The 21,467-nt window shown below is 42.7% G+C and overlaps 1 protein-coding gene across 1 annotated transcript in view; it reads left to right on the forward strand.

Annotated features, from left to right (window-relative positions):
* Window positions 1-21,467, forward strand: part of OPRM1 (opioid receptor mu 1) — a 199,843-nt gene that overhangs the window by 71,302 nt on the left and 107,074 nt on the right. The window lies entirely within an intron of this gene.

The following is a 21,467-nucleotide window of genomic DNA, read 5'->3' on the forward strand; positions in this document are numbered from 1 at the left end:
AGAAAAATCCCAGTTTCCACTAAGTCATCTTTCTCCTGGCAGTGCATTTTCTCATCTTTTCAACTACTTAACTAATAATTCTGGAACCTTAAAACAAGTGAGCTTGTCATTGTCATTTTGTTATACTAAATGAAAAAACATTTCACAGGTGGAGCTTTAAGGAAAGGAATTAACCTTCTCAATCAAATGTTAGCAAATAGAAAAGTGGAAAAAAAGTGTGAGTTTAAACATCAGGTGCTCAGTCACTTGTCATGAATTTTTTTGTAGTATTAGTGATATGTTTTTGCTTTCTAAAGATAATTTTCATTAGAAAAGATGTGCTGCAGGTTTTAATTACTTTTGAAATTCAGGTCGCTAAGAGCACTTATGTGAAAAGCTAACTCATAATGTTTCAGTGAAAAAACCAAAACATCATGAATGTATTTGCTTAAAGGAGATTCTCCGTGATTGGTTTAATTCAAGTGTTTTTTTTAAACTGATTCTTGCCCACAAAGTTCTTTTCTCCCCAACAGAGAGCTGGCAGCAGAGCTGTTCCTTCCATGCTCCTTAGCTTTAAGTCAAAGCTAACAATCAGCCCTTCTGCCCTGTGATACCGTTCTAGCAATTCACATTCCAGGGTCTGAGACAGGGACAGATCGCCCAGTTTCCTGAAAATGTTGAGGATGAAATGAAAGACACAGTCCTGCTGTTCTGCCTACGAATTCAGCTTCTCTGTCGGATTTCCTTTACAGGAGTCCAAATGCCTAAATAGCCCCAGTGCTGTTGGTGGAAATACCAACAGGAAGCATTAAAGAAAAAGTCTCCAATAGTTTATATGTTACAGATTTTGTATCCAAGTAAGTGAAAACATAACCACGTTTCAAAGGATAACATGAAACCCACAGATTCAACAGAGAGTACAACACACTTCATGAATGTGTTTTTAAGGTCTCCCCCCACATCTGCTTTTACTCCCTCCCTCCTATAAGTCAAAACGATTTGCCTGGGAATCTGACAGTCTCCTCTGTGCCTCTGCCTGGAACAGAGATCAATGGCCATACTGTTTATTGCGGTAATACACCAAGACGGATGCTCACAAAGATACAGCGTTCTTTTCATTTTGATGGTCTGGGAGTTTTTCTTAATTTTTTTTGTTTGATTGTTTCTTTGTTGTTGTTGTTAACTAGTGTGTTATTCTCATCACAATGCCTTTTGCACTGTTGAAAAACAAACGTCTGCACTTGCAGTAAAGCCTGAGCTATCATTTTGCACTTTACGCATAACCCCAGGTAGGACAGGATGGTCAGCTGTCACCTGCAAAAGAGTCATCTGCCAGGTCACCACGGTCCCCTGTGCAGATCAAAACGTTCACCAGTACATCAGCCAGTGGCTGTTTCACTACGTTAATTTTACCTTATTCCTATTTGACTGTTTAAAATAGTTGTATGTAAAAACGTAAAGCTTTGCATTGTATTACTCTTGACGTGCCGGCATACCTAAACATTTTGGGTCGTATTGTGGGTTTCCTGCATGTAACATATGATAATATATATAACTAATAAAGAAAACTTAATGTGGATACAAATCTAGATTTTCCCCTTGTCTGTCTCATTCCCACGTGACAATGGACCTGTTTACAAAGAATATTCAGGTAAATGCTGCAATGTAAATAAAGAGCCTAAATATCAGATTTGCTGAAACTAAGAAATGATTTGGGCACTATAAAAATACTTCAAGGAAAATGAAAGAATTGTGCTTTTTTCTTCATGAATTACTTCTGTTTTTAGAACCAAAGTATGTTCCTTAAGCTAGAACTGCTAACCAGATCACACAGAGGAAAAAAAAGCCTTTACTCTAAAGTTCATGCTTGAAAACATTTGTAGCTATGTTAACTTCTAGCCTTCTTTTTGAAAATGTATATACTGTAGTCTTAATGGCAGCAGATGGCCAGGCGTTTTCTTCCGCACTACCACTGGGTGGGTCCAAATCACCAACTTTTAGGTTAGCAGTCGAGAATAATCCATTTGCACCAGCCAGGGATACTGATACATTAATCAGTGAAATTCTTTGCAAGAAACAAAAAAGTTAAATAGAGTGAAACTCAGAGCATAATTGAAGTTGCTATAAATTTTGAATATGGAAGCAGTCTCAACATGAAAGCCATTTATGATAAAAACAGTTTCAAAATAACATTGGATAACTCCAGATTACACATTAAAAAGAGCTATTAACATGTCCCTTTTGAGAAGAAAAACCTATATCCAAATCCCAATATGTGCAAATCTCCGAATATCATTACCAGATGCAACTTCCTGAAGTTTTGATCTTGTTCTGCTCAAATCTTGGAATGGCATTCCATTATCTAACAAAGTCCAATAGCCTTCGGACTTTGTGTGAATATGCTACAATTTATTCAACCATTCTATTATTGGTGGTCATTTAGGTTGTTTCCAGTCTTTAACTATCACAGACAAAGCCAGTATGGACCCACCCTCTGGAGAACATATATAAGCCTTTCTCTTGGGTATATACCTAAGGATAGAATTGCTAGGTCATACAGCAGGTGTATAGTTAGAATGGTAGAGAATACCAAAGGGTTTTCTAAAGTCACTTTATCAATTAATACTCCCTCCAGCAGTGTGTGAGAGTCCCAGTGCTATGCACCTTGCCAGCATTTAATGCTGTCAGTTTAATAATTTTAGCCTTCTTGGTAGTGTATGCTGATATCATATTATGGGATAAATTTGTGCTTCTCTGATAGTAATTCTGTTGAACATCTATCTTTTCATATCCGTATTGGCTATCTGAAAGCCCTTCCTTGTGATGTGTCTGCACAAGCTTTTAGCCTATTATTTTAGGCTTGTGTATCATTTTCTTACTGAGTTGTAGGAGTTCTTTATATTTTCTGGATATAACTCCTTGGTTGGGTGTATGTATTGCAAATATCTTTTTCCACTTGACTTTATCTTTGAAAGGCATATTTGGATGAATGAAAGTTCTGGATTCTATGCTTGTTTGTTTTTCTAGAAGGTTTTACTTTTTACAGTCTATACCCCATCTGAAAATGATTTCTGTATATAATATAAAGTAGGTGCCCATATTCACTGTTGTTTCCATATGGGCATTCAACTGATCCAGCACCATTTATTGAAAAGACTCTCTTTCCCCACTCTATAGCAGCGTATCTATGCTGCAATTCAGGCAACCTTATACGTGAGGGTCCGTTTCTGTTTGATCTGTCCCATTGGTCTATAGAAACTGTATACACTGTAACCTTACAATGAGTCTCAGTTCTAGCAGCACCAGTCCTCCAACCCCGTCCTTCGTCCTCAAGATTGACCTTGCTATTCTTGGCCCTTTAAATTTCCATATAAATTTTAGAATCAGCTTGTTATTCTCTATAGAAAAGGCCAAGGGGATTTTGATTGGGATAAAATGTTACATGCTGGGGCTGGTCTCTAGTTTAGTTGACAGTGGCATAGGGTTTGAGAGCTAAAAGTTTGCCTGGAGCCAGATTTTAAACAAACTTGAAGATCACTTAAGGAGGTCATACTTTATTCAGTGGACATTGAGTTGTACAAGACCTTTAAGCAGGTTAGTCAGATGACAAAATTTGTGTTTTTAAAAGACCGCCAGAAGACAGCAACCATGCCCAACTCCAGCCATTTAAATTCCCAGATATCTACCCTAAAGGTGGAGTTACGTTAGTATCCAGGTGCTGGGGAATGAGTTATTTCTTCTGGAACCCCAAAGCAGAGAAGTGTCTTCATGCCTAGGTTGGAGAGCGGGAGAGAGACTTCCCCATGAGTTAAACACAGCCAGCAAAGTGCTTCTTTCCAGTGCACCAATGTTCAACCTGAGGCTTGGTTTAGGAGGCAGGACAATGCTATCCTGTCTGGTTCAGTTTATGTCTGCAGGCAAGTCACGTAAGTGGCTGGGATATACTAGGGATGAGAGCAGATCCAATGGCTCTGGTCCTGGAGATGTGCCTGAATCACCACCCTCCACCCCACAATTACCCCACATGCACAAACCCCAGATTGAGGCAGGGAACACACTTGGCACTGCAAGTGCCAGAGACATAACCCATCCAGAAGCCACACTGTACAAGAGGACTCACGTAAAGCAGAAACTTGTTAAAAGTTACTCAACCATGACTCAGACTCCTTCCTCTCAAACTTGTGACCCAGATAACAGGAGCAATCAAGCAGCCCTGCGCAAGTACAGAAAGTTCTCTTCCAGAGTCAGGCTGGCTGCATTTTTAGGACAAGACTAAAAGAAAAACACTGCATGAGAAGAGGAAATGGGAATAGTAGCTAACCCACTTATCAAAAATAGGTGGCAGGAACAGCCTATTTAAACTCCATTTCATGTTGGGAAGAGAATATCTGGGTCTTTCTTACTTCCCACCCATCTCCCATGGGGTGACAGGATTCATGAGGGCAGTCTGGTAGCCAGTCCAGCCTTTGCCTATTTCTTAGGCCAATTCTCTAGTCCACATCCTGACAAAGATTTTCCTGTTGTTGATGTTGTTGTTGTAGTGGGTGTGCGGTTTTTTTTTTTTTTTGCTGTATCATGGAATTAATTGGAGATGCCTTTTGAAAAAGCAGAATAGGCCAGAATACCTAGAAGTATATGAGAACAGACCTCGTCCCTTATTCAGTCTGTTTTCCCATTCTGAACCAGCACTGGTGGTTCAGTGATAGAATTCTTACCTTCCATGTGGGAAATCTGTGTTCAAATTCTAGCCAATGACCTTCATGCACAGCCACCACCCATCTGTCAATGGAGGCTTGCATGTTGCTAAGGTACTAAACAAGTTTCAGCAGAGCTTCCAGACTAAGACAAACTAGGAAGAAAGGCCTGGTGATCTACTTCCTAAAATCAGCCAATGAGAACCCTATGGACCACAACGGTCCAAGCCACAACCAATCATGAGGGTGGCACAGAACTGGGCAGGGTTTCATTCCATCATGCATGGGGTCTCCATGAATCGGAGGCCAACTCAACTGCAACAAATAACAACAACAACCCATCCTGAAGAATACTGATAGACTAATCTCTGTCCAGTTCCAGGAGAAACCTTAGTTCTTTTTTAAATCTATCTTCTCCATAGCTCCATGGTCAGCATACGGAAAGGCTGGGATTATCCACAGTGCCCAACTTGACTTCTCTGTGCTACTAGGTCCTCCTATCCACTGTGCCACCAGGGCTCCTTACCAGTGCTCTATATGAGGCTAAATGTTTGATACGAAGAATACCCTACCGAAGATAGAAGAAGAGAAGAAGAAATGAGGGAAACCCTTATGGGAATTTATGGTATGAGGCTACCCTTCACCCTCCTGGTAAAACAATAATATCAACTGTCAGCTGAATAACCTAGAAAGAGATAGCAGGTATAGCTAAGTGGTTCGGCAGGCTGAGTTCATCTAAATCTCTCATGCCCACTTTGTATTTCCTCTCTGGGAAGACTAGGAGGACCTCATGTCCCACCTAAACCTCATGCTCTCAGGCCTGTCCCTGAGCCATCTTTCCCCAGCCTCCCCATAGACTGCTTTAGCCATATTCTGAAATATACACGATAACAAAAATTCAAGTACGTGGAGAAAGAAAGTACAAACAAATCCAGCAGCAGCTTTCCATCAACAACACACGTGATGTAGACGGAGATGAGGTCTGATGAGATTCCAACCTGTCTTCTTGCAATGGAAGGACAAAGAGCAAGGCAAGCAGAGTAGTGGGTAGGTGCCCCATCCACCCACCAAAAAATCCCTGCTACTTTACTCGGTGGGCATATAAAGTGTCTTTGAAAGACACTCACCTTATAAGTCTTTATTGATTATACAGATGATAATAATAATATTGTGAACATTCGTCAAGTACAATCTGCTTGAAGCCATTCCACTGAGCACTTTATAGGTATTATGTCATTTAATCTGCACCACAACCTTTTGAGGAAGGAACTGTTAGTATGGGGTCTCTGAGTGGTACAAATCGTTAACATGCCCGGTTGGAGGTTTGAGGTACCCCAAAAGAAATGCCTGGCAAATCAGCCATTGAAGACCTTGTGGAGTACAGTTCTGCTCTGACACACAAGGGGTCGCCATGAGTCAGAATCGACTCAACGGCAACTGGTTTGGTTTTTGGTTAGTGTTAGTATCCAATTTTACAGATAAGGAAACAAAGGCTGAGAGATTCCATTAGCCAAAGTAACACAGCTAGTAAGGTATACCAAACTATGCTCTTAACCTTCATATTATGCTGCTTATTTTAAAGGTGATATGTCGATGAAATATAAATAAAAGTCTATGATTGGAGAAACAAAGCTAGAGGTGGGCTTCTGGTAAAAAAAAAAAAAAAAGATCAGAGCTATGTACGTTGATAAAGACAAAGGATAAGTTAGGAGTGTATTTACTATTTAAAAACTGCTGCCTCTGAATATGCCTGCTTTCTATGACAGGCACTGTGCAGGATTCTCAAATTATTGTATGTTTAAATAAAAAGACAAATTTTACATTCTCCATTCATTATGCTGATAATTGTATTTTCCAGTACTAGCAATATTTTTTTTTCTATAATTTGGACAGAATAAATTGAACATAAATTAGTTAACAAGTGCTCTATACCAAACCAAAACCAATCCCATTGCTGTCAAGTCGATTCCAACTCATAGCGACCCTATAAGACAGAGTAGAATTGCCCCATAGGGTTTCTAAGGGGCGGCTGGTGGATTTGAACTGCCAACTTTTTGTTTAGCAGCCAAGATCTTAACTACTTTGCCATAAGGGCCAAATGAGTGCTACTGGAAATTCAAAATAGAATATTCTGTTAATGTTTGCAACTTTAATCCAATTATCTTACAGATCAAAATGGGGAGTGTTCGGTCTTCATACATTAAACATTAGAAAGGTATACAGATCCAGTCATAAGCCAAATAATATAACACATATTTTATGTTACATGTCATGAGAGTTCTGAGAAGGAAAAACCATTTTAGCCTGGAAAAGGACATAAGTAAGCTAAAGGAAGTGAGCATGGAATTGAGATCAGTGGATAGGATAATGAAGGGCATTGTGGGAAGAAGGGCTCACATGAGCCAGACACAGGAGAAGGAGGGATATTGGAAGACCCATCTCATTGCCGAAGGGACCCTGGCATTCGTGAACAACATTCAACACCCACTTGGTTCCAACCATCATCAGGCATACTGCTCAGCACTGGAAGTAGATAAATAAAAAGACTTAGTCTTCTCCTTCAAGAAGCTCAGAGCCCAATAGAAAAGAAATAAATTTAAACCACATCTATAATAATGTAGTCATTAACATCTGGAGTTTTAGAGTCACACTAAACCAAAGACCAAACCCGTTGCCGTCGAGTCGATTCCGACTCATAGCAACCCTATACAGTCACACTAGCCAGGTTTAATGCCTCACCTCTTTTACTTACTGGCATTAACCTTTCCCAGCCTGTTTCTGCCACTGCAAAATCATTAATAATATAATTGATATGAGAATTAAGTTAGATAATATAGAGAAAGCTTTCAGTAAAAAAATGATAGCTATATGGTTTTTGATCATGTGAATATTTTAAAATACCTGCAGATAGAGGTAATTCTCAATTCAGCTCTTCGCCCATTAGAATCGCCTGATTGCTCTAAAATACCAATGCCTAGGCCCCACTCCAGATGTATGATATCAATGAAGTGTCTGTAGGTGGGGCTTGGGCAACAGTATGTTTTAAAAGTTCTCCAGGTGTTTCTCATGTGCCTTCTGTGCTGAGAACCTCTACTCTATGACGAGGGGAACCTAAGATGCTGTCTTAGGCTGAGTTCTCCAGAGAAGCAAAACCAGAGAAGTGTATAAATATATAAAGAGAGAAATTTATATCAAGGAAATGGTTCCCGCTGTTATAGAGGCTACAAAGTCCCAAGTCCCGTGGATCAGGCTGAAGGCATCTCCTGCAGGGGCTGGTACAGGAGCTGGTGAACCAAAGATTGACAGATCAGACAGCAGGCCTTTGCTTCACAGGCTGATGAATCCCAAGATCAGCAGGTAAGCTGCTAGCTCAAGCCTCAAGAACCAGAGATCAGATGAACAGGATCCAGAGTGAGCAAAAGCCAGTAAGCTTTGCAAGAAAGTCCACCTATATTGGATACAGGTCACACCCCCAAGGAAATTCCCTCAACAGATTGGCTATTCATAACAGATTTCGTCATAAAAGTGATTACATTTTGTCATATCTCATTACTGAGGTTATAACACCATTACATCGTACCTGCCAAGCTGCTGAGAATCATGGCCCAGCCATGTTGACGCACAACCTTAACCATCACAGATGCCCTTGCCCATGTGCTGGGAGAGGTAAGACAGTCAGGATGGACCTCCTGGAATTAATGGATCCTGACTTGTGGAGCAGGTGTAAGAGTCCAGCAGAAAAGACAGTGAGAGGGTCATAAGTGCACGGTTATTGTTATTAATTGCCATCGAGCTGGCCCAACTCACAGCGACCTTACAAGAGAACAGAAGAATGAAACACTGCCCGGTCCTCCACCACCCTCACAATAGTTGACCTGAGTCTATTATTGTGTCTATCCTGTCAATCCATTTCATGCAAGGTTTTTCCCTTGTTTTCACTGACCCTCTACTTTGCTAACCATGATGTCCCTTTCTAGTGATTGGTCTTTCTTACGTGTAGACATTGGAAAAGTCAGGAGTAGAGTTACGTTCCTCCCTTTGTGGACTTAAAAATGGTTCCCCTTTATGGTGGATCTCAAACTCATTGAGCTCTTCTCTTACAATTCCTTGTACCTGAGGCAAATTACAAACCAAAAAGTACTCAGAGTTGAACCCCTGCAGTATCAAAAGGCCAGAGCAATCAATATCAGTGAGCCTTTGAGTCAGCCTTGAAGACTGCCTGCACTGACACCACATTCATAGCCTCACTCTGCTCGTTGGCATGTCTAAAAGAGCCCCCATGCATGGGGGGCTGGGGACATCCTCTTGAGCCTACGACTGTCCTTAAGGAAAGGAAGGCATCACAGCTGCAGCTGGTCTAACATGGCCATGAATGTGCAGTCCTATGTTTTCAGAGAAGCAATCACAGTGAAAGACAAAGCCTCTGGCAACAGTGGGGAGCCGCCTGAATCAGCCCCAACTGTCTAGTTTGCTAGGAATTTAATCAAATACTTTTCAGCTTCTTCACTACAAATGAAAAGGAAGACAGGATCCTCAGAACAAAATGTCCAGAAACAAGGAGCATCAATCCTATCGTCCACGGTTGAAATTTCCCAGCAATGAAATCCCACTGGACTCTGCCCTAGCTGCAGGAGGTTGAGTAAGAAGAATCAGCACTGGAAAGCTCTGGCTGCTGAGAACAGCAGGTGCCGGATACCGACACCAGTATCCGCACTTCTCCAGAGAACCACAGAGGGCTCTGAGCATTGATATGCAAGTCACTCTTGGGCTATGAGTCAGTTTTTTTTCTCAAAGCTATTAGCAATTACTAGCACTTATTCCATGAACAGGAGTCAGGCAAACCAAACTGACACTGACAGCCTGTCATTATCACAACAAAAGAACCACAGCTTTTATCTTCCCCAGAGGAAGTACAGTTTCAGGAACTTTTCAACTTTCAAGCTCAGACTCTTCTCAGGCCTGTGATTTATTTCATCATGAACCTTAAAATAATATAAAGTTCAACCATTCAATTAAGTGGAGCTGTGTACAGGTAGAGACTCCCAAGAGTCTTCCACAGCCCCTGATGCTCTAAGAGGAGACAAGTGAGCGTAGATCTCTAGGTCAACTTACAGCTCTGCATGCACCCTGCTACCTGCCCTGCAGATTATTTTCCCTCTGCTACACCTTTTTTTTTTTTTTTTTTTTACACCCTAACCACTCAGCTGGTGTTTTCATGTGGTCAAATCAATTCAGTCATTAGACAACAGATAGCTAGATAGATGGATAGCTGCCTTTGAGTCATGGTGACCTATGTACGACAGAACAAAACATTGCCAGGTCTTGCATTATCCTCATGATTACCAGTAAGTTCAAGTCCATCATTGTCTACTGTGCCAATGGCCCTCTACTTCACCAAACATTATGTCCTCCTCTACCAAGTGATTCCTCCTGATGATATTCCAAAGCAAGCTAGTTGGACAATATTCTGTTGTGATCCAAGAGGTTTTCACTGGCTAATTTTTGGAAGTAGATCCCCAGGCCTTTCTTCCTAGTCTGTCTTAGTCTGGAAACTTCACTGAAACCTGTTTGCCATGGGTGACTCTGCTGGTATTTGGAATACCTGTGCCAAAGATTCCAGCATCACAGCAACATGTATTTACAAAGTGCCAATTATATGCCAGTACTAGACACTGTACAAACAAAAAGGATCAAAGACCCTATGCGTGGTCTCAGCTCTTGAGTACTAACTGGAGTGATAGTTTGGTCAGGGTCTCAGCAATGGGGTCCAAGCCAAGCTGGAATCAAATCCACCTCCCACACTTGCTGCATGTAAGAATTTGGGCAAAGCATTTCACCACTGAGCTATAGTTTCTTCATTTATCAAAAGGATAAAACCTACCTTACATAAAGGAGATAAAGTATTTAATGCACACTGCCTTACACACAGTAAGCAAGCCATATGTGTTAATAGTGGTAGTATAATTAATGCATTGACATAAGTCTCCAGCGTGCCCCAGTCTTTATTAGCTGGTAAGTATAAATATTCTCATGGGCAGCCCTACGCCTACATCTCATTGCTCTATCCCCCAAGTCCATCATTTACCAAGTCCAGTCCTTTCCATTAACTCCCTCCTGAGTTAGCCTGACTACAAGGGGGAGATGGTGGAATTCCCGGCAGCCCCATTGTCTGCAATTTTGTGCCCTAGGCCTGCAGCACCTGTGAGGTCTCGGTCTATGAGCTTCTGTGCTGTTTTGCCTTGTCCTTCTCACAACCAATTTTACACGAGAGAATCCCACACAGATCCAATGCACCTGTAGCACCAAAGAGTTCTCCCTCCCAGGGTGCTCAGGCACTTGAATGAGGAGAAGATGCAATAGTAGTCCAACCCTCTCTCACACTGGACCTGAAATCTGTCCCTTCTAAACCTCCGTGCCAGACTTCTAGCCTCACAGTCCCAGGGACCCTAATATCCCTCTGTCTCTGTAGCCCATCCTTATCTGAGCCATCAAATAGGTGGATCCTCATCTCAACCCCAATTGTGAACCAGTTCTTTCCCAGAAGTCTGTACCAATCAGGGTATTGTTTGGAACTCCTTGAACATTTTCTGCCCAGAGTAGAGGACCACCAGCCAGACCAATAGAGCAATAAAAAGAAGCAAACTCCTGTTACTTTCAATAACTTGGATGAATCTCCAGAGTTACTACAAGTGTGGGGATGGTATTAGAGGCATTCCTCAGGCCTCTGGTACCCAGAGGATGAATTACCTAGCTGTATTACTTTCCCCCAGAGGTGGAGCAAGTTGCTGTTGGTGGGCAGCAGCCATTGATCTACATTTCTCAATTGGTTGGAGTTAATCTTCCCAACTCCCTTAAGATTTGGTCTCTTTCTACGTCACTCTTCACCTCCACCAGGGTGAGGTAGTTACTAAGGAAGAATTAATGTGTCAGCTCAATGGATTTAAACTTTGCTCTGGGAGCAAAAATCTAGTCTAAGGGCTGGAGTGGACAAATCCTTTTGGGCTCCACACCCAATCACATCTTCTAACGTTGTAACCTGACTCTACAAATGCCAGTAAATTTCCATTAGTCCTTAAACTAGCCCAAGCCAGATCTGGCCCACTCTCAACAGAGGACACAGCAACAGGAGGAATGAATCAGAAGGAAAATCATCACCCGGAACTCTATTTCGAAAGGAGAGGTTCAACAAGAACCATGTCACCTCCTGTTTCCCGGCCACCTTCTAGAATTTTCCCTCCCCAGTACACCTGCACAATCACCATCTTGCCGCCCAAATCACATATAAGCCCTGCTTCCCCATAGCTTGGGCAGTCAGATCTGAGGAACTTCCTCCCGGCCCTAAGCTTTATACATTGCAATAAAGTTACTTTCTCTTTCTCAAAGACCTGTGTCCAGATAATTGGCAAGTCTGAGTGCTCCAGAAAAGGATCCACCTTCCCGGGTTGGGTAACAACATCAGTGTTGGGACAGGTGGGTTCTCTATAGATGTTGACTTTTATACTATTTTTCAACTGGTTGAGAACTTGGACAGATAAAAGTAGGCTATTTAGAGGCACTTCAGAAGAAAGGCCTGGTGATCAACTTCCAAATAACTGGCCATTGAAAACCCTATGGAGCACAGTTCTACTCGGACACACATGGGCTCACCATGATTTGGAGTTCTACTCAGACATACATGGGTTCACCATGATTTGGAGTTCTACTCTGACACACAGGGGCTCACCATGATTTGGAGTTCCACTCTGACACACCTGGGCTCACCATGATTTGGAGTTCTACTCTGGCGCACATGGGCTCACCATGATTTGGAGTTCTACTCTGACGCACATGGGCTCACCATGATTTGGAGTTCTACTCTGACGCACGTGGGCTCACCATGATTTGGAGTTCTACTCTGACGCACGTGGGCTCACCATGATTTGGAGTTCTACTCTGACGCACATGGGTTCACCATGATTTGGAGTTGACTCAATGACAATTGGTTTATTTATGGGAGTCCTTCAAACCCCAACAGAAGGGAAATTAGGAAGGATTGTTTTATGTGAAAGTTTTAGTAGCATGGTAGGTTTTCTCAAACTCATTACTAACCTGGTCTGTTTGTATTTCATGAATGAAATTAGGATCATTCAGTTACTAACCAAAAAGTCGACAGTTCAAATCCATGAGCCGCTCCTTAGGAACTCTATGGGACAGTTCTACTCTGCCTTATAGGGTGGCCATGAGTCAGAATCAACCCTATGGCAACAGGTTTTTTACAGGCAATTCCTAGTATTATCAATTTGGAGTTCCTGGGTAGCACAAATGTTTAAGCGATCAGCTTCTAACTGCGAGGTTGGTGGTTCTAATCAACCCAGAGGCACTTGTGAAAAAAGGCCTGGCAATCTGCTTCTGGAAGATCACATCCATTGACAACCCATGGAGCAGAGTTCTACTCTGAAACACATGGGGTCACCATGAGTCAGAATCAATATGATTGCAACTGGTTTGGTTTTTCTGTTGTCAATTTAGGAATCTTAGGGACAGTATTTCTCCAGTTGTACTATACCGCTGTCTTCCCTGACTTCATTAACAACGATGAGCTCACCTGAGATCAGGCCTAACTCAAAGTTAGCACCTCCTGAGGGCTTTCTTGGAGAACATGCAATGGGGTAAGTCAGACCTAAGGTGGATGATAAGCTTGGACTTCCCAGGGGCAACCACCTCAGGAATAAGTAGATGGTCCAAAGCCTGAGAGGATGGCCAAATGGGAAGTACTGTCCTTGATGAAATGGCAATGTTAGGATGAGACATCACTGTCAGGCAGTGAAATTCTGGAGAGAGAGTTGGCTTAACTTGTACGTTTAGGTAAGAAAAGAAAGTGGGAGGGGAAATCTCATATAATCTAATTAATAATTTGTAACGCTGGGTGATTACGAGGATGAATATTTATATTCCAACCAGTTTTGAGATGGGTAATGGAGAATTTTGTTTTTAATGTACTAAATCAGAGATTAAGAAGTGTTATGTGATTGCTAATGAATACTTCTGACATTCATGCATAGACTGACTGGCACGTACATTAAGGTGATGGGTTTGGAATTTGGAGGAAAGAATATTTGCATTCTGAACTCATGCTCAGGGATAAGAAACGAATGAGCGAGGAGAAATCCCATATCATTTTCAGTACTCTGTGCTTCCCAGGGTACCCTTATGCAGCACAGAACAAAAATAGCTTCCGTGTGGAAGTATCATGCAGAGAGATGGATAATGGTCTGAGGTCAGGTTCCATTGCAGCAGAGGCAGAGATGGGGATTTTGTTCAGGTGATGTATTGAAGAGTGCTATCAGGAGGAGTGATGGGGAAGCAGGATAGGGTAGGGGAATAAAGCTAATTAACAAAGTGGTCCAGATGAAAACTAGCTTCTATCTGATTCCAAGAGGAGCTCTGGGGTACAAATTCCACCATGGAGTTGGTTCTATTTTAAAACAAAGGGAATGGGCTTTTGTACCCTGTGTAAATAAGCTACTGGCCACTGGCTGCTAGGATAGGGCCAGTGACAAAAAAGACCAAAAGGCATAATCTCCCTAGAAAGGTAGTTACTATTCAGGCAAAGGCCAATCTCTGGAGAAGGGGGCAGTTGTGAGCTGTTAGCTACTCTTACAGGTTGTGTTCCTAAAACATTACATTGAAGTCCTAACCCCTAGTACTTGTGACTGTGACCCTGTGTAAAAATGATTTTTTTATGTTAATGAGGTCATACTGGAATAGGATGAGTCCCAAACGTAATCCCTTCTGAGTGGTATTTTATTAAAAGAGAAAATAGACACCATGTGATGATCCTCCTATAAGCCAAGAAGCACAAAAAATGCCTAGGGCCACAGAAGCTGCATGAGACCAGGAAGGATGTTCCCCTAGAGCCCACAGAGAAAGAACACAGCCCTGCTGATGACCTGAATTCAGAATTGTAGCCTCCAAAACTACGAAAAAATAAATTCTGTTCTTTAAATCCATCCTTTTGTGGTATTTTTATTATAACAGCGCTAAGTAACAAAGACAGCAGCCAATATTCACTAGGGTTTGGGTCCATCTGCTTGGCAAAGGGGATCTGAACAGGGCACCATCAACATCCCACAGAGTCTACCCTTGTGCTGCTCATATCCCCTCATTTCTCACGTTAAGTTCCCTACATGTAGGCACAGTCACAATTTCAGGGAAAACATTTAAGAGGCAATTTAGGGTGGAAACTATTGCCCCACTGTGCAGTGGATCACAAGGGCTTAAATGACAAATCACCTTCTCCTGCACCATACATTCCTGATTCCCCTTGACTGGTACTTCTCTGGCTGATGTCCCAGACCCTCATCCCTGAGCAACCCAACCCCCTGATTACCATGCACTTATCAAGCAGGGTTGCTGTTCTTTTCCTTTTAGTGGGACAATTATAACTGGGCATGAGAGTACAAAGAGATGACTCTGTGGGCCATTTCAGTGCCAAGCATGTTCTACCTTCTTCCATTATGTAGTAGCAATCCTACTTCCTCCTGATTATTTTATCCAGCAATCTCTGCCAGTAAGATAATTCCTTTCAGTGCCTGCTGGTCTCCAAAGCTTAAGGAGTCCAAAGTAACAAGACAGAGCCATAGATTTAGGCTTCTGGGGACTTTTACAGTGTGCCCCAGTGGAAGCATAACCTCTAGACACACAGAGCCTAAAGTTTTAGGGATGGGAAGCACAAATCCCCCAAAGAGGGTCACTGGAGTAATGGTGAGCTAGGCCAACCTATTTCGACCCCTTGGTCCCCTGACCTATGTATTCAATCTTTTAGGGACAGAGTACCATATAATGGTCACTGGTTCTTTTTTTTTTTTTTTTTTAAGCATTCTGAAGGGTGCTACTCTAGCCACACAAGGTATCCTAACAAGTAAGTACCTAGACTACACCTTCAAGAGACCTTTTGAGGTCTCTTTCAGGCCAACATCTTCTGAATGGTGCAAAATGTGAAAGAACCACTGAATCTCATGGTCATATGCCCACTGCCCCACTACGTTGACCATAAAGTAGGCTTCTTGTCAAAGGTGTTGTTACGGAATCCTATACTAATAGATCAGACATTCTGTGAGATCTTGGATAGTGGTACTGGCAGAGGCACTGCAGGAAAGAAGGGCAACCCCATATGTGGAAAACTAGTCAGTCCTGATCAGGATGAAGCATTAGAAAAGGTCCAGTATAATCAACTTGCCAACAAGTTGCTGATTGGTCTCCTCAAGGGATGATACCTTATTGAAGGTCCAGCATTGGTCTTTGTTATGGGTGGGTTAGACATTCAGCAACAGTGGTAGCTTTTCAATTGTGGGGAGAGAGCACATGCTTCTGGGCCCATGCAAAGCCTTCTTCTCTAACACTGTGTTTTCTCTGTTCATAAGCCCATTGGTCAAGGGCGGACGTGACCTGACATCAACTGGTTGAGTTATCCTTTCCACTTGGTTGTTTAGTGCTTCTTCTGAAATGGACACTTGCTGGTGGGTATTATTACCCAATACAAAAATCTGACCCTCAAACATTGTGCCTACTCTCTTGGTTGCATCCACAAATCTTGTCCCCAGGCTTCATTGTCCTCAGTGCTCCTTGGGTCACATTTGTCTCTACATAAAGTGGATGACCAGATGCATTGCTTGAATCTATGCCCACTAGGATATTTTCCACTCACTACTGACTTTCAGTGTCTCCCATAAGCGAGGTGGTATGGTAGTAGAAGTCTGTTTTTGGTTTGTACTCATATATGAAGCTCACTTGTTAATAAACTCAGCTCAGGCCTTTCCCTCCTCTTTCTGACAAGGAGAAGCCCCCCATAAGTCCAAATGTGTGAGCTGAGGGAGATGTATCTATGCAATTATGGTAGATGACATAGGTGTCTAACCCGCATGTTCATAAAAATTTCTTATATCCTCTGGAGTTGCTTCAGCCCAGTCCTGGATATGAGACTTCCATTTTGCAATGGATTGCTCCAGGCCACCCCAAACTTGCTTCTAACAGCACTCTTGATTGTTAGTTTTGGCTGCAGAACTCAATTCTCCAGAGGTTAGACACGCAGTGTCCACCAGGGCTAAACATGATAGCATTATTTTTTAATGGTGACTATTTCTCTGCTGCAGATGTCATGGCCTTGCTCCAGAACCCTGGGGATCTGTGCTGTGACTCTCTTTTTGAAGCTTGCAGAGAACCCACATGGCTTCTTTCTCCATCATACGTACTTCTACTACCACCAAAACCAAACCAAACCCACTGCCATCGAGTTGATTCCGATTCATAGCGACCCTATAGGACAGAGTAGAACTGCCCCATAGAGTTTCCAAGGAGTGCCTGGCAGATTCGAACTGCCAACCTTTTGGTTAGTAGCTGTGGCACTTAAACACTACGCCACCAAGATCTGCTAAATCCTGTGGCCTAAGCAGTAAGGCTGCTCGTACCACAGCCTGTTCCTGAGGTACAGCCTATTCTTGGGCTTTCCATGCCACTCAATGTGTGAGGTGTATAGCATAAGTTGCTTTGGAATCTTGAACAGCCCACCAAACCTTATGGTTCTTTTTACCAATAAGAGTGCAAGGTGCAATAACTAGCTGTTTACTTTGAATGAGATGTCTGGTTTTCCTTATACTGTTAGACCACTAAATATTTCACCTATGTGGCTGGCCTGTGCATCCTTATAGGGTTTATTTCTCACTCCCTGGAGCACATGTTTCTTACCAAGGCACCCAGAGTATATGCCACTTCTAGCTCATCAAGTTCAGTTAGCATGTTATCATCAATATAGTGGACGATGTGACATTCTGTGGAATGTCTACATGGCACAGGTCCCTTTTGACTATATTGTGACAGAAGCAGGGGAATTTATATAGCCTTTGGACAAGACCATAAATATATATTCTTGACAATCCTATGTAAACATGTACTGATCCTCTTTTACAAGGAGTATTGAAGAGAATGCCCAATCTATGTATCTAAGGATATAATCTGATCTAGAAAAGACACCACATTCAGCCAATAGCTACAACTGGGGTTATTGCTTGGTTAAGTTTACAGGAGTCCACTGCAATTTTCTGTGATCTGTTTGGGTTTTGCAGTGGCCAGACTGCTGAAGGAGGAAGCCTCAGGAGCTTCTCCTAGGGCTTTCTTACTGCAATAGCTCTTATACTACTGGTCAAGGTACAAAGTTACAGTTCTCCCAACTAACTATGGCCTTTCCAATTATACATTTAAGAACCAGTTAAATAACAACTATGTGCATCTGTGAACCCAACGTGAAAAGTTTTTGTTGTTAGGTGTCATTAGTTGGTTCCAACTCACAGCGACCTTTTGTATAACAGAACGAAACATTGCTCTGTCCTGTAGCATCCTCACAATTGTTGCTATGTTTGAACCCATTGTTGCAGCCACTGTGTCTCCATTCCATGTCACCGAGGGCCTTCCTCTTCTTTGCTGACCCTCTACTTTATCAAGCATGATGGCCTTCTCCAGGGACTTATCCCTCCTGATAACATGTCCAAAGTATGTGAGACGTAGTCTTGTTATCCACACTTCTAAGGAGCATTCTGGCTGTACTTCTTTCAAGAAGGATTTGTTCATTCTTCTGGCAGTCGATGGTATATTCAATGCTTTTTTCCAAAATCTTAATTTAAATGAATAAATTTAAAAGAACCTTGTACATCTATTGCATCACCTCCATACACCTCCATCCTAACACAGAGGCCATGATGGTTTTTTGAGTGCTCGAGTATCAACATCCATTTGGATCCTGCATCAAATTTCCCCAGAAAGATTTAGGTGTTTCCCCCTTCCTCAGTCCCTGCCCCTTAGCTAGGCAGGTTCTGTGGTTCTTTTGGTGTGCATTTGCTTTCTTCCCTTACCAGGCCCAGCACTCCCCCATTGGGTTATGCTGAGATTGGCCCTAATGGAGAGCCTGTGGCCAGGCAGTGAGGTGGTGAGAAAGTCTGCAGAGGGCAAGTATTGTCTTGTGAGGTGCCTACTTCCTGTGAAGCCTCTGAATAGTTTTCTTACATGAAGACTGGAGGCTTCTGTCTTCCGGTAAGGAAAGTGGCACTCATCTGTAGGCCCAGGGGTTCCTGGGGAATCTGGGTTCAAGTTTCTTGAGTATATTTACCCATGTAGCCTCATCTCGAGCCTCATCTCATTCCCTGTCAAAACCCTGCATTTGGCAGTGGAGACTTGTTGAGGCTGAGCTTTAGTCACCCAGAAAGTTCTATAACTCTTACAATTAAGTCTTGTGCCTGTTTTTCAACTCTGTTTGCCCTCTGACTACACAAAATGAGTATCTCTTAAATGTTGCCTCTCCCTCACACTTTGCTTTAAATTACTAATTAATAGATCTGAGCCTGTTACTTTCTTCAGTGCATCAATAGTACTTAGCTACCCTTTCCCCCCATTTCCCACCTCTTGAACACCACGGACATCACACCAGCCAGTCCTTTCCCTTCCTCCTGTGTCTCATCCCAGTGCTTGATAGGTAAAATCTCCACAATCACCCACATACAGTATGCCAAGGGTATCCATGTTCCCCTGACCCCAATGATGGCATCTCATCTTCACCTAGCTTGCCTGGCGATCAAGGAGAATCCACCTCTCTAATTTCATCCATGGAGTCAGTTTCCCAGGGACAATTTCCAGAATTAACTTCCTGAGGTTGGAAGCAAAGCCTGAGACAGGGAGTCTTGTGAAAATGATTTCTTGAAGGAATGTTTTCAGAAGGGGTTGAGGAAAGCATGATAGGAGGAGGTGGAGATGCTAAGTGCAGGGTATGGCCTCAGCTGTGGACCAGTTTCAGCCTGAGCCCATGGGAAAGCCTTTGAAACACTGTTCCAAAGAATCAGTACCACCTGAGGCAAGGGCTTTTTACCCACCAGTCAGTCATTGGTCTCAGCTGCCCTGGATGGGGGTGGGAGGCATAATCTGATGGCCTTGGCAGCTCTGTTTCAGCTGAGGGAAGAATCTCTGGGAAAGAGGGATAGTGTTAAGAACAAAGAGAGCCTGGTTGGTGCAAATGGTTAATGCTCTTGGCTGTTAATGAAAGGATGGAGGTTCAAGTTCACCCAGATGCACCTCAGAAGAAAGATCTGGCAATCTGCTTCTGAAAAGCAGTCATTGAAAGTCCTATGATGCACGCGCATGGAGTTGCCAGAAGTCACAGTCGACTCGAGGACAACTGGTTTGGTTGGTGTAGGGTAATGCTATTCGGCTATATGCATCCCCTCCTAATGGAGTCAGCTTTGCCCTTCCCCAAAGCATGCTGGGGGTGAATTCAGGATGGACTTGGGCTAAGGTACAAGGCTGGGAATGGCGTGACTGGGCTGGTAGCCAAGGACGAGGAACACCTTAGCAACAAGAAGAAAAACATCTGGGCCTGGATGTGAAGCCCCTGGGAACACTGACTGCCCAAGGGCTCAGGAGGAAACTGATGAGCCTTGGTCCTAGCCAGAATGGTATCTAAGCTTGTATCCCTTGCTAGGTGGTCGCAGAGCACTAAACTGGTCCAGCTGCCACCTTGGACCAACGGTCTCATAAGTAAGCCCCCTGAATAAACCACAAGTCATGATCACTGGTTCCAGAGTCTTTCTTCAGTCCCTTGGAGACACAGCCAACTTTGGGTCCGGGTGCCCCTGGGCTGTTACACAACAGTTGGTTAAGAAGAAAAACTCATAGCAACTGGGGTACAAAAGTTCTAGCCAGGTAGAAGGGGTCTGGGCAGGGCAGCAACAACATCCACAACAATTACCTTTGGCACTTGGGTAATAATCTGCTAAATACCTAGGCCCCCTGTTCAGGTGGGAATTTGTCCCCTCCCCCACACCCCCTCCCTCACCTCTGAATAGAACTCCCTGGGCATGTTCAGAAGAGACTTCAATGTCAGTATAGTGTTTATGACTTCTTAAAATTTGGGACTGGGAGAATTAGCAGACTAACATCGGAAATCACCTGTACGTAGAGGTCAGCAAAAAAGAGGAAGACTTTCAACGAGATGGATTGACACAGTGGCCGCAACAATGGGCTTAAACATAGCAAGGATTTTGAGGATGGGGCAGGACCAGGAAGCATTTTGTTCTGTTGTATATAGGGTGGTTGTGAGTTGGAACCAACCCAATGGCACCTAACAATAACAACAACAAAGGTATTTTTCTTTTAAAGGTAAAAACACAAATAAAATGCTTAGAGTGTGGTTCATTCAGAGGGCTGGAATGTGGGAAATTCCGTGCATCTTGGGACACTTGAACATCAACACCCAGTCAACAAAAGCCTCCTTGCTCTTTGTTGAGGAAGGAAGCTGCAGACTTGGCCAAACCCATCTGTAAGCCTGACGCTGCGCAAAGCAGATCATAAACCTAAGATTCCTGAAGCCTAAATTATCCTTTTTTTTTTATGATATTTGATTCTTTTTTATGATATTTGATTCTTAAAAGTGAATTTTTAGTGTTTTGTCATTAAATGAAGGTACCATGAAAGCCTGATCTGCTCACTAAAATATCACGTCTGCTGCATCTGTGCACGTATGTTGATAGAAAGCCTGGAATTTCTTCCCTTTTTTCCTCATGAGGATGGAATGGCCTTTTCTATGGTGAACATATTTTGATGATACCAAATTCCAATCACACGGTATAGCAAAGGATTTTCACACCTCATTGGGTTTTTTTTTTTTTTTTTTTTTTGGTTTAGTTAAAACTTGGAAATTCTCAAATTTCTGGGAGGTATGGATGGTTTATGGAGATGAAGCAGGATATTTGAAATGGAGATTTGTGGTAGGCAGGA

This window comes from Elephas maximus, chromosome 1, assembly GCF_024166365.1.
Source record: "Elephas maximus indicus isolate mEleMax1 chromosome 1, mEleMax1 primary haplotype, whole genome shotgun sequence".
NCBI lineage: Eukaryota > Metazoa > Chordata > Mammalia > Proboscidea > Elephantidae > Elephas > Elephas maximus.